The sequence below is a fragment of the Phacochoerus africanus genome, chromosome 10 (genome assembly GCF_016906955.1).
Source record: "Phacochoerus africanus isolate WHEZ1 chromosome 10, ROS_Pafr_v1, whole genome shotgun sequence".
Lineage (NCBI taxonomy): Eukaryota > Metazoa > Chordata > Mammalia > Artiodactyla > Suidae > Phacochoerus > Phacochoerus africanus.
In genome coordinates, this window is record NC_062553.1 from 18,450,069 (window position 1) to 18,460,321 (window position 10,253).

Consider the following 10,253-nt stretch of genomic DNA (forward strand, 5'->3'; position numbering starts at 1 on the left):
GCTTTTTTGCCCGGAGCTTCGCAGGAGCGCGCGGCGCCCCGGGCCCAGGAAGGAGCGTGCCAGAGCCGGCGAGTGCGGTGGGCAGCCCCGCTAGCGGCCAGGGTGGCGGGTCGGCTGGGAAGAAGAGACGCGTTGGAGGCCTGGAGAGCCGGGCAGGACAGAGCTCTTTTCCTTGACAACCACCCCCTCCCTGCCGACCCGCTCGTCCCGCGGCTCTCGCTCCGCCGGGCCCGGGAATCCCCCGCGCCCCGGACCGCCCACCGAGTTGCTGCTGCCTTCCCCACTGCTCCTTCACCTTGCTCCGGCCCCAACTTTCCGTAGCACGCCTACACAAACACACACACACACTCGCACGCTCAAAACCTCCCCTCCCTCGACTTCAGCTCCACTTCCCCGTGTAGTTTGAGATGACAGATGCTTGTAGACTTTCACCAAACAAGCGGTGGGGGCAGCAGACTACAACAGTTATTTAATTAAAAGGCATTTTTCCTCTCTCGCTCTGGCTCCCAGAATAGCTTTTGCACCCCTAGACCCTGAGCACACGTCTGTCTCGCCCGGCTACCGGTGGCCCGCTAATACCCATCTCCTCCCACGCCCCCCCCTTCCGGCGTCTACCCCCAGCTTCGCGCCCCCCGAGTCACACCGACATGCACACCTAGAGGCCGGCGGCGGGGAGCGTCGAGGGCACGATGCAGCCGGACTGCATTGCACAGTCATCAAAGTTAAGTGTGTGTGTTTGTGGGGTGCTTGTGCGCGCCGGGGGAGGCTCGGGGTCATGGGCACCAGAGCATCCACTCTGCTCCCCTCCTCCTCCGGGGTCAGGGGACGCCTCCACTTGAGATTGCAGCCATTTTAGGGAAAGAGGTGGCTCGGGGCCCGGGGGGAGTGGAGGGGGAACAGCACGTCGCGGGGGACTCACAGCTCCGCAGCCCCTCGGCGCAACTGGAGGGCGGGCAGGCGCCGGGCGCACAGGGGCGCGGCGCCCGCGGCGACTTGGGGAAGGTTGCGCTCGAGTTCCCCGGTTTTGCCTGGAGTTGTTCGGGGTAATGTGCCGGCTCCTGCCTGTCTCTCGGGTTCCCGCTGGGCTGGGAGGTGGGGGTGGGGGAGGTTTGGATGGGAGATTGGACAAGGGAGGGACGCAACGGACCCTGGAGACTGGTGCTAGTGCTGGGAGAAGGGGGGGGGGCATCTCCTCTCGCCGGTTGGCACTGACCCAGACGGTGCGACCCACTTGGCCCCCCGGCCTCCCCACCCCCTCCCAAACCTCTGCCTCCGCGCCGAGTGCCAAGTAAGCGCACGGCGGGGGGCACGGGGCGCGACGCCGCCTGGCACCGAACCACCCCTTACCTGGTTGGAAGGGGTTTCCCAGGAGGAGCCGTAGTTGTAAAAGAAGGAAGAGAAGAAGGTGTCTTCCGACAGCCCGCAGCCCGCCATGCTCTGGATGCAAATATAATGAGGAAAGGGGGAGGAAAAAAAAAAAAAAGCACACACAAAAGCAACCAAAAAATGTTCAAAATCAAATTAAACCAATAAGCGAAGAAGAAATTCTCTCGAAAAATAAAGAAAAGGAGGGGGAAGGGAACGGAAACTCTCGGCGGTGCTCCCTCTCCGGCTGAGGAGGGATGCTCGGGCTGCCGCTGCCGCCGCCGCCGCCGCCGCTGCCGCCGCCGCCGCTGCCGCCTTCTCAAGACGGTACCTAGAGAGGTTCGTCCTGACTTGAGCAGCCGCCGCCGCCTGTGCCGGCTGCGTGTGTGCGCGCGTGTGTGTGCGTGTGCGTGTGTGTGGTGTGTGCGCGCAGAGCGAGAGACCGCAGGGGAAGCGAGAGGGCGAGAGAATGAGGGAGCCGGGATGGAGGGCGCAGAGGCAGAGCGGGCGGGCGTGTGCGCGCGGGGGTGCGTGCGTGTGTGTGTGTGCGCGTGTGGCTGGGTGTGCGTCTGTTTGGGGAGCTCACCGGAGAGCCGGGGCCGTCACGTGGGCGCGCTGACTCCGCCGGCTGCCGGGGACAGCCTGTACTACAGCCCCGGCCACTAAATCAGCCCGCGCCGCCAGACCTTTGCAGCCCCCCCCACGGCCGGTCGGCCGCCTTCCCGGCTGGGCCGTGCGGGCCGGGGGACGGCAGGGGGCGCGGGTGCAGCGGCTGGCAGGTGGGTGGGTGGTGAGGGGGTCGCCCCAAGCCGGGAGGGGGAAAGAAAGATGCCGGCGGGGAGGCACAAGTACCGCGCTACGCCCCGCACCCTCCTGGCCAGCCTTCCTCCCACCCTCTTTGAAGATTTTTTTTTTTTTAATTCCTAAAATTGCTTTCCCGTGCGGAGACCCCTCTTTCAGCCACGGGGAAATTATTTTGACACAGTTGCTACGTCTCGATGTTTTTTTCTTTCCAGGTGCCCCTCGTCTCCCGAGCGCGCGCGCGCGCGCGCGCGCACACGCAGCCACACATACACACACCCGTGGCCGCCTCCTCCCATCCCAAATGCAAACCCACTTCCTTTTGCCGGTTGCTGTAGTTAAGCTAAGTCAATGCTACATCAAACTAGGCTAGGCTGAGAGAACTGAAAAGTGGATTTAGGGGACAATACTGCCCCAGCAGGAAGAAAGGCTCTAGTTTGGCATTCTGTTGATTTAACAGTTTAAAACGAAGAAGGAATTTGTAGCTTCTGCACTGAAGCTCAGGCCCCTTGAGTCACAATTCTTTAAGTGGAGCTATTTAAGTCTATTGTGTGTTATAAAACCGTAAACGGATAACCACCACCCCCCGCCCCCCAATGGTATTTTAGAAGCAAACCTTCCTGTCAATTTTAATAATTGAATAGCTGAAAGTTTTTTTCTGCAAGAAGCTGTTCCTTACCTGCTCTCCCCCCAACTTTTTATAGGTATTTATAGTAAGTAAAATTCAAATAAAAATCAGCATATCGATGTAAGACGTTCCTACAAGCATTTGAATCCTCCCGAGAGGAGGATTCAACTTGAAGCAACCTGTTATAGACAATTTATAGGATGTTTCTTTCTGAATCCTTTTCCCAAACGCTGCCCATTTTTATTCAAACCAGTCGTGTATTTCCAAGACTCCAGACTTCCTCTTTTAAATTCCCCACTCGAGGTGGAAATCCTCTGTGAAATAAACATTTCCACAGCAACCCAGTGATGTCACAAACATCGACTCATGGTTTCAGAGGAGAAAGCAAGCAAGAGAAAAGGATCTCTCTAGAAAAACAGCTTCTGTTTTCTTGCAAATAGCCTTGCTCCTCGTAGCGATTCAGAAAACATATTAGATTTCTGGCTAAATGCCTGTTTTATTTTTCTGAGATTGACTTATTTTTCAAAGATATGTCAAATAAACTTTAAAAAAAAAATAGGTCACCATCCTCCTTGCTGGGTTTGTGAAGAATGGTGTTTCAAAACGGTGGTCCCTAATCACACTGGCCACTCCAGATTTTAATAAAGGGAAAAAAGATTTTTTTTTCTGAAAAAAAAATGATGTCAGAACACTGATAGATGAAATTGAATGTACTAACTTCAGATCCAAATAATGCTGACTGACCTGGCTTCAAAAATACAATAGTTTTTAAGAAGTATTAGACTCACAGAAATTCTATTCAGTTATCAAAATTAGTGCTGAATTGCCAGACCCAGAGAGGGTCTTTTCCTCCAAAGGTCTTTTATTGTTTCCTGCATCTTTAGGTCGAAAGAAAGAGGGAACCTTCCTGCAGTCCTCTTTTTAACCCCCTGCGGTCTATGCTTATCAATATTAAATGTAAAGGGACTGGAAAATAGAATGTGGGCCCACTGCCTGGGGTTTCTTAGCCCTCCTGTCCACATAAAGGCCTTTCGTGATATTTCTAGAGAGCACTTTGGAAGTCTAGTCTCTAAGATGCTTTTTGTATACGTGGTAGCCCAAGTTGACATCCTGTTCCTGCCGCCACTTTCCTGCTTCCCCGGTTTCAGCTCAGTTCCTCCCTCCACCCCAAGGGCAGTTAATTCTGTTTCTGTGACCCCTTTTCCTATTTGTGGAATGAATAGATTTACTCCTCACCACAATCCTGGAAGACCCGAAACTCAATAAACCCATTTCACAGATGTGGACACAGGCTCAGATATGCTCAGTAACTTGCCCAAGACCACCCAGCTGCAAAGTAGTGGGACTCGAACCCAGACTTTGTGACCCTGTCTTCCTGCTATTCTACTCTAGGACCGGATGCCACAACCCCCCCGATCCCCCAAACAGAGTCAGCAGATCCACCCTCGAACTGCCCAGATTGGTGCTAAGCGTCTCACATCTGTGACGGGTTCATTTAAAAATTGTGTGCACGTTCACTAGCTCAGCCAGGCTCCATGAGGACCCTGTTAGGAAGCTATTATTTTATAGATGAGGAAACTAAAGCTCAGGGCAAGACTCTCAACTCCCCATCCTACCCACACCCAGTAAGTGGCAGAGCTGGGGCTTGAACCAAAAAGATTTCTGGTTCCTGGCTTCTCTTTCTTTAAAAAGTAGTTTTTCCCATCTCCAAACACACACTGAAGAGAGTACAGGGCTCCACTGAGCAGGCCCAGGACCTACAGGGAGGGAGAGGCAGGAACAGGTGGAAAGAATCTCCTCTGAGCAACAACCAGGGGAACGTCTGTATAGATGAAGTCTGGCCTCCAGCCACACACATTTGGCTGCCCTCAAATCTTCAGTTCTTTCCTTTTTAAACAGAGAAGGCCCAAGGAGGGCCATCTGCACAGACTTCTGATGAAACACTTTGGTGAAACTCTTTGCCCCCCTTGCCCCTCTTGGGGAGGGGCAGCCCTGCGCCCTGAATTCTTCCTTGGTAGCTTTGCTCACCCGGCATCACACAGTAACGTAGAGGTTTGTTTGCTAGTTCCCAACAACATAAAAACAAGCCACCCCCTCTGCCCCCAGTGGGGCCCAGAACAGATGGAAAGAACCCCTTGGGAAGCAGAGGGAGCCACAAGCTCATTGAGAAAAGATCACCCCGGCCGCCTTGCCAACTCCTTGCTGTGCAGTGTCCAGAAATCTGAAGATGGAAACCCCAGAACAGAAAGCGTTTGATTTCCAAATCCACTGCAGTTGGTTTTCTCAAGGCAAACCAAACTTTCTTCTGCACGCATTCCTCTGTCATACTGCCAGGTCACCATTTGTCAGAGTGAAAATATGTGATTTGTTGAATTGATAGCTTCCCACTAACAAGAAAATTCATCTTTATTCGTAAACACTCCCACCCCAAAGAAATAAGTTTTGCATTAATTTTATCCTGGAAATTGGTTAATAGTCCAGATGATGCTGGGGTGTTTTCCTTGTTTATAAATGAGGTGCATTAACATTCGCATACCACTAGGGTATCATTTAGTGAATGGCTGCTCCGCTCTGCAGATGCAAGAGGCCAAATTGTTGTGGATGTGGGTAAAAAATGATCGTTTTGGCGAAAACTGCAGATGGGAAGCAGATGCAATGTGCAGAGGAAGTAGATTTCATTCAGTCTCTTTCCTTTATTAAAATAAAGTCTGCTAATTTGTCTTATTTTAAAAAGCCCTCCGAATGCAAACGCATGTGTTACGTCCAGGCGCAGTGAAAACCAAAATCATTCCTGCCTTCAAGCAGTCTACAGTCGCAATACCTGTTATTTGGTCTACCGGTTGTTTTAGTTGCCAGCTTTCTTTTTGATCGTTTAACTAGCTTACAGCCTCTTATCAAAATTATAATTGCCCTGGGAAAGGTTAAAATTAAGAAACAGTGAGATAAGCAGAGGGGGCCGAGGTATGGATCCTCCAACTCCTTGCAGAAAGACAAGGGTGAGAAAGATACAGCAGTTCATGAAAAACCCAACTATGGCAGAAAATGAACCTCAAAATAATTGACTAGGACAATGGTAATGCAAACATGTATTGCAGGCTTATAATATGCCAGGCATGACATTAAACATAGGACTCTCTTATTTGGGGCTTCCCAACCTAAAGGAGGTTCATTAAAGCACAAGTTATTTATTTGGGAGCAGGTCCTAGGAAGTCCTAGGAAGCAGGAAAAGGGAGAAAAAGAAGTGAAGGAAAGACATCCCGCTCTGGTGCAATGGGTTAAGAACCTAACTGCAGCGGCTCAGGGGGCTGTGGAGGTGAGGGTTTGCTCCCTGGCCCGGTGCAGTGGGTGAAAGGATCCAGCAGTGCTGCAGCTGTGGCATAGGTGGCCGCTGCAGCTAGGATGCCATCCCTGGCCCAGGAACAGGGTGGCCATTAAAAACAGTGAAGGAAGCATGAAAGGGTGAAACGGTGGCCAACCAGAGCTTAATCCTACTTGGGAACCTCTGGGAGGCTGTGGAGAAGGCACACTTCACACCCATTTGAGGGGCGAGGGGGCCGAGGTATGGATCCTCCAACTTCTTGGCTGAAGGCTGCTCCCAGATGTTGTTAACTCCCTAGCGTGTCCAACCTGGGGCAAACCTGCAGCCAGAGAAAGTCCTCAGGCAAAGGGATACAGAGGCTGACATTAGACTCTAGGGCCACTTATCTGGAAATGGTAAAAAGGGTTGTGGCAATATGGGCGGGCACCAAGAGCATTTGATCCCCAAACATTAACTCATTTCACTTAAAAAAAAAAAAAAAACCTTTTGAAGCGGGAACAGTTCCATTTTTTCCTAGGAAAACAGTCTAGGAGAGTACGAAGGGCATCTGTTGTTTTTACCCAGTTAGCATCAGTTCCCTCTTCTGGTAACAGTGCCTTGCTTTTCCTCTGAGAAACACCCCACCCCATCTCAGTGATCTGACCTAAGTCCCTCACCCCAGGCGTGTGCAGGTGAACCACAACCCACGCTGACCTGATAGGGGCGCTACCTCAGATCATCACTGCAGCTCTATGGGGCTCCAGGAGCTATTGAGTTCTTTCTTCCAGGAGAGCGTATTTGGGAGGATATAAGCCTGGAGCACTTCCACGCCAAGTTCCACCCAGTAGAATGAACCAGATTGCTTGAGAATGAAACCAGCCCAGAGGAAAGCCAGCCTGAAAAGCCAGCACTGAAAGGAAGCACCACAGATTCCTGACTTACATCTTTTGAGTGACTGGATCCAGCCCAACCTGAAGCAGGCCACCGCCCTGGACTTTCCAAGTACATAAGCCAACAAAACTCTTCCTTAATTATAAGCCTGTTGGGGCTAAATTCATCGAAGTTAAACATCTTTGCCAACATCACACATCTAATAACTGTGGCGGTAATATTCAAACCCAAGTAACCCTCATTCATTTCAGTACTATGGCCCATGTTCTTAGCTCCTGCTCCACAACGGCAATTAGCATCTACCACAGGACAGAGTTCAGAACCATGACATCCTCATTTCCTGGCCTTCACTTGGAACCTCTTTGCTTCTAGAAGCAGCTGCCAATTTGTTTAAGAGGATAATGGGTCAGGGTGCATTTTGGCTTTATTTGAATCGTTTGTTCCATCAAATCATTAAAAGTGCAACCATGTCTTTTTTTTTTTTTTTTTTTTTTGTCTGCAGCATGCAGAAATTCCTGGGCCAGGAATCAAACCCATGCCACAGCAAGCGACCCAAGTCACTGCAGGGACATCCTTAAACCACTGTGCCACAAGAGAACTCTGAAACTGTGTCTTAATGATGGTCCCTTGAAGAAAGGCTGGAGTGGAAGTCACAGAAAGCTTAAAAAGAAAGGGAAGTAAGACCTTCAGTGTTTTGATGAGCCAATCAGGAGCTCTGTATGAACAATTCTGGTTTTAGTCAAGAATCTCAGTTGTAAGTGACAAAAAACCCACTCACTCGCCGAAGCACAACACAAAACAAAAACTTCATGGACTAACCTAACTGAAAAGACCAAGACTGGTTCAGGAAAAATGGGCCTCGGCAGGGTTCAACCTGCATCAGCAACAGTTTCTTGGCTTTGTCTTTGGGTTGACCTCATTCTCAGTCCTACACGGTGCCTCCAGCTCACCCCTTCCTTTTCATCAATGGCCCGAACAGAAAGAGAGTAGGCAGATGTCCCTCTCTCTCAACAGTTCCAGCCAAAACCCCCAACATTTCAGATCCTCAGCTCTGACTGGGTCACACGCCCATCTTTACCCGAATTGTGGTAGCCAGGGGGACGCAATGCTCTGATTGGCTGGAACCGAGTCACAAGCCTATCCTGGGTTCTCTTGGTGGAGCCAGCCCATCAAAGCACGTGAACTGAGACTAGAGAAGGTAGGTTTCCCCAAAAGAAAGCTGAGGCACAATCTGGTATTTTCTTCTCTCTCTAGAAGAATGATTGGCTGTCAAGCAGACAAAAAAAAATGGCAGTCGTCCACAGCAGCACTGTGGTTGACTAAGCAGAGATCATGTGTCCTCTATAATGTCTTTAAGGAGCTCACGTTATGTTCAGAGAAAAGGGACATTACATGCAGGAAAACAAAGAAAATATATAATAATGAAGTGAATTGTAGGCTCTTATTTGCAGGCAACAGAATTCAGTACTTTAAGCAGATAATTTGAGGTAGTTTATATTTCAGTGGGGCAGAGAATTGGGTTTGGAGGCTACAAATAAGAACAAAGCAGTCAGGAAAAAAGAAGAGATGTGACAATAAGAACTGGTCATCAGAAAACTACCACCCACTGTCTCGGAAGAACAAGAAGGTTTTGCCACTTCTTTGGCCAGAACACCTGACCACCTGTACCTAGCAGCCGCCCAACATTGCTCACTTCTGCCTGTCAGTCCGGAGCAGGTGTGTGCACTTGGGGGCATCTTTCACAGGCAGGACCTTACCTGCAAAGGAGCCTGGGAAATGTAGTTTTCCCCTTTCTGGCCTGCAAGCACCAGAAGGTCAATTAGAAGGTGTTGCAATGGACACTGAGTGAGTTAATTTATAATACCTGCCACAGAGCAGATGACAGGCGTTCAGGGGGAGGAAAGATGATAAAGGCTAACTCAGATCTGATCACCTGTCCCACTGGTTGGTCTGATGTGGCTCTGACATTTTTTAAGAATTAGAGGATCTCAATACCAGGCGTAAGACGTCCACAGAAGCCTGTCCTCTTCAGACCACTTCCCCTGAAACCCCCCCATCTCCTGTTTCCTCCCCTTAAACCTGCCACTTTTCTTCATTTCCTCCCCATCACTGGAGACGGGGCCCCTTTCCTCTCTTGCCTGGACCTTACAATAGACTCCTGTCCATTCTCTTTGTCCCCATTCTTGCCTTCTACCTGCCATTCAAATAGAATAAGCTTTCAGAGCACAAAGTCTCATCACGGCTTCCACTGCTCTTTGGGTCAAAGCCCAAATCATCAAAAGGACCCCTTCCAGTCCTTCCAGCCTAGCTGCCCTCGCCCTGCCCAAGAATGATGTCATTCTCTATGGTCCCCTGTGGCCTTAGAAGCCACTGGAGCCCTGATGACAGGATTGCTACCACATCCCTCCCCAGTCTCATCTCAAGTGCCCTGCACCTCTGCTTCTTGTCACAGGCTTCCGGGCGACACGCAGCGTCAGTGCTGCCAACAGCGACCCATGTCCAGGGACGTCAGATCCCCCACGTGGGTGGAGCTATGCGTCTATGGCTCCGTCTGCCTGAAGTGCCTTTGCGACCTTTCTGCCCCGCCAAGACCTACGCAGCACGGAGCTTGGGAGTCCCCGTTGGGGGGAAAGCCCTTTGCAAAGACCCCAGAGGAAAGGAGTCGCTCTTGTCCCCGCCCCCACCCCTCCTACAGCCCGCCGCCCACCAGCCGGTCTTAACTCACGGCTTTTGCCACCTGGCCCAGGACCGACCACATAGAAGTTGACGGAACAAGACCAAATCAACTTAAAACAAACAAACAAACAAACAAACAAAACCAGGCATCCCGCTACACAGAAAGCAGTAATAAAGAAAATGTGTTCTACTACCACCTTGAGACTTCAATTAATGTGCTTTTCTCCTCGTGAATCCTTGCTTCCAAACAAACAGAACCTGACAGCCCGAATTAAATCATTTATCTTTCTAGGTCTCTGCCTTGGCTCTAACACGAGCAGAGAAGCCCTGATATTTCATAAGAAACTGGCAAAAACAAAAGCTGCAGCCAAGTATCTTGACTTTATCTGGTTGTGCAGCCCATATATTCACCCATACAGGAGAAACATTACTCCAACTCTTTTTTTTTTTAACCCAGGTGGGATCGAAGGCCAAATTACCCGACTTGATCATGTTGGTTTGTTTCATATAAATTCTAAAGAAATGTGTGTGTCCAGCAGGAATTGAAGGATCATTGTAAACCAACTGCACTTTAATAAAAATTTAAAAAATAAA

The 10,253-nt window shown here is 50.3% G+C and overlaps 1 long non-coding RNA gene across 1 annotated transcript; it reads left to right on the forward strand.

The window, feature by feature from the left end:
- The first annotated feature begins 7,541 nt into the window (after nt 1-7,541).
- On the forward strand, nt 7,542-9,799 carry LOC125137851 (uncharacterized). Its single transcript, XR_007137523.1, has 2 exons — nt 7,542-8,699; nt 9,436-9,799. It is a non-coding gene; the product is annotated as an uncharacterized LOC125137851 (long non-coding RNA).
- Nucleotides 9,800-10,253: the final 454 nt, after the last annotated feature.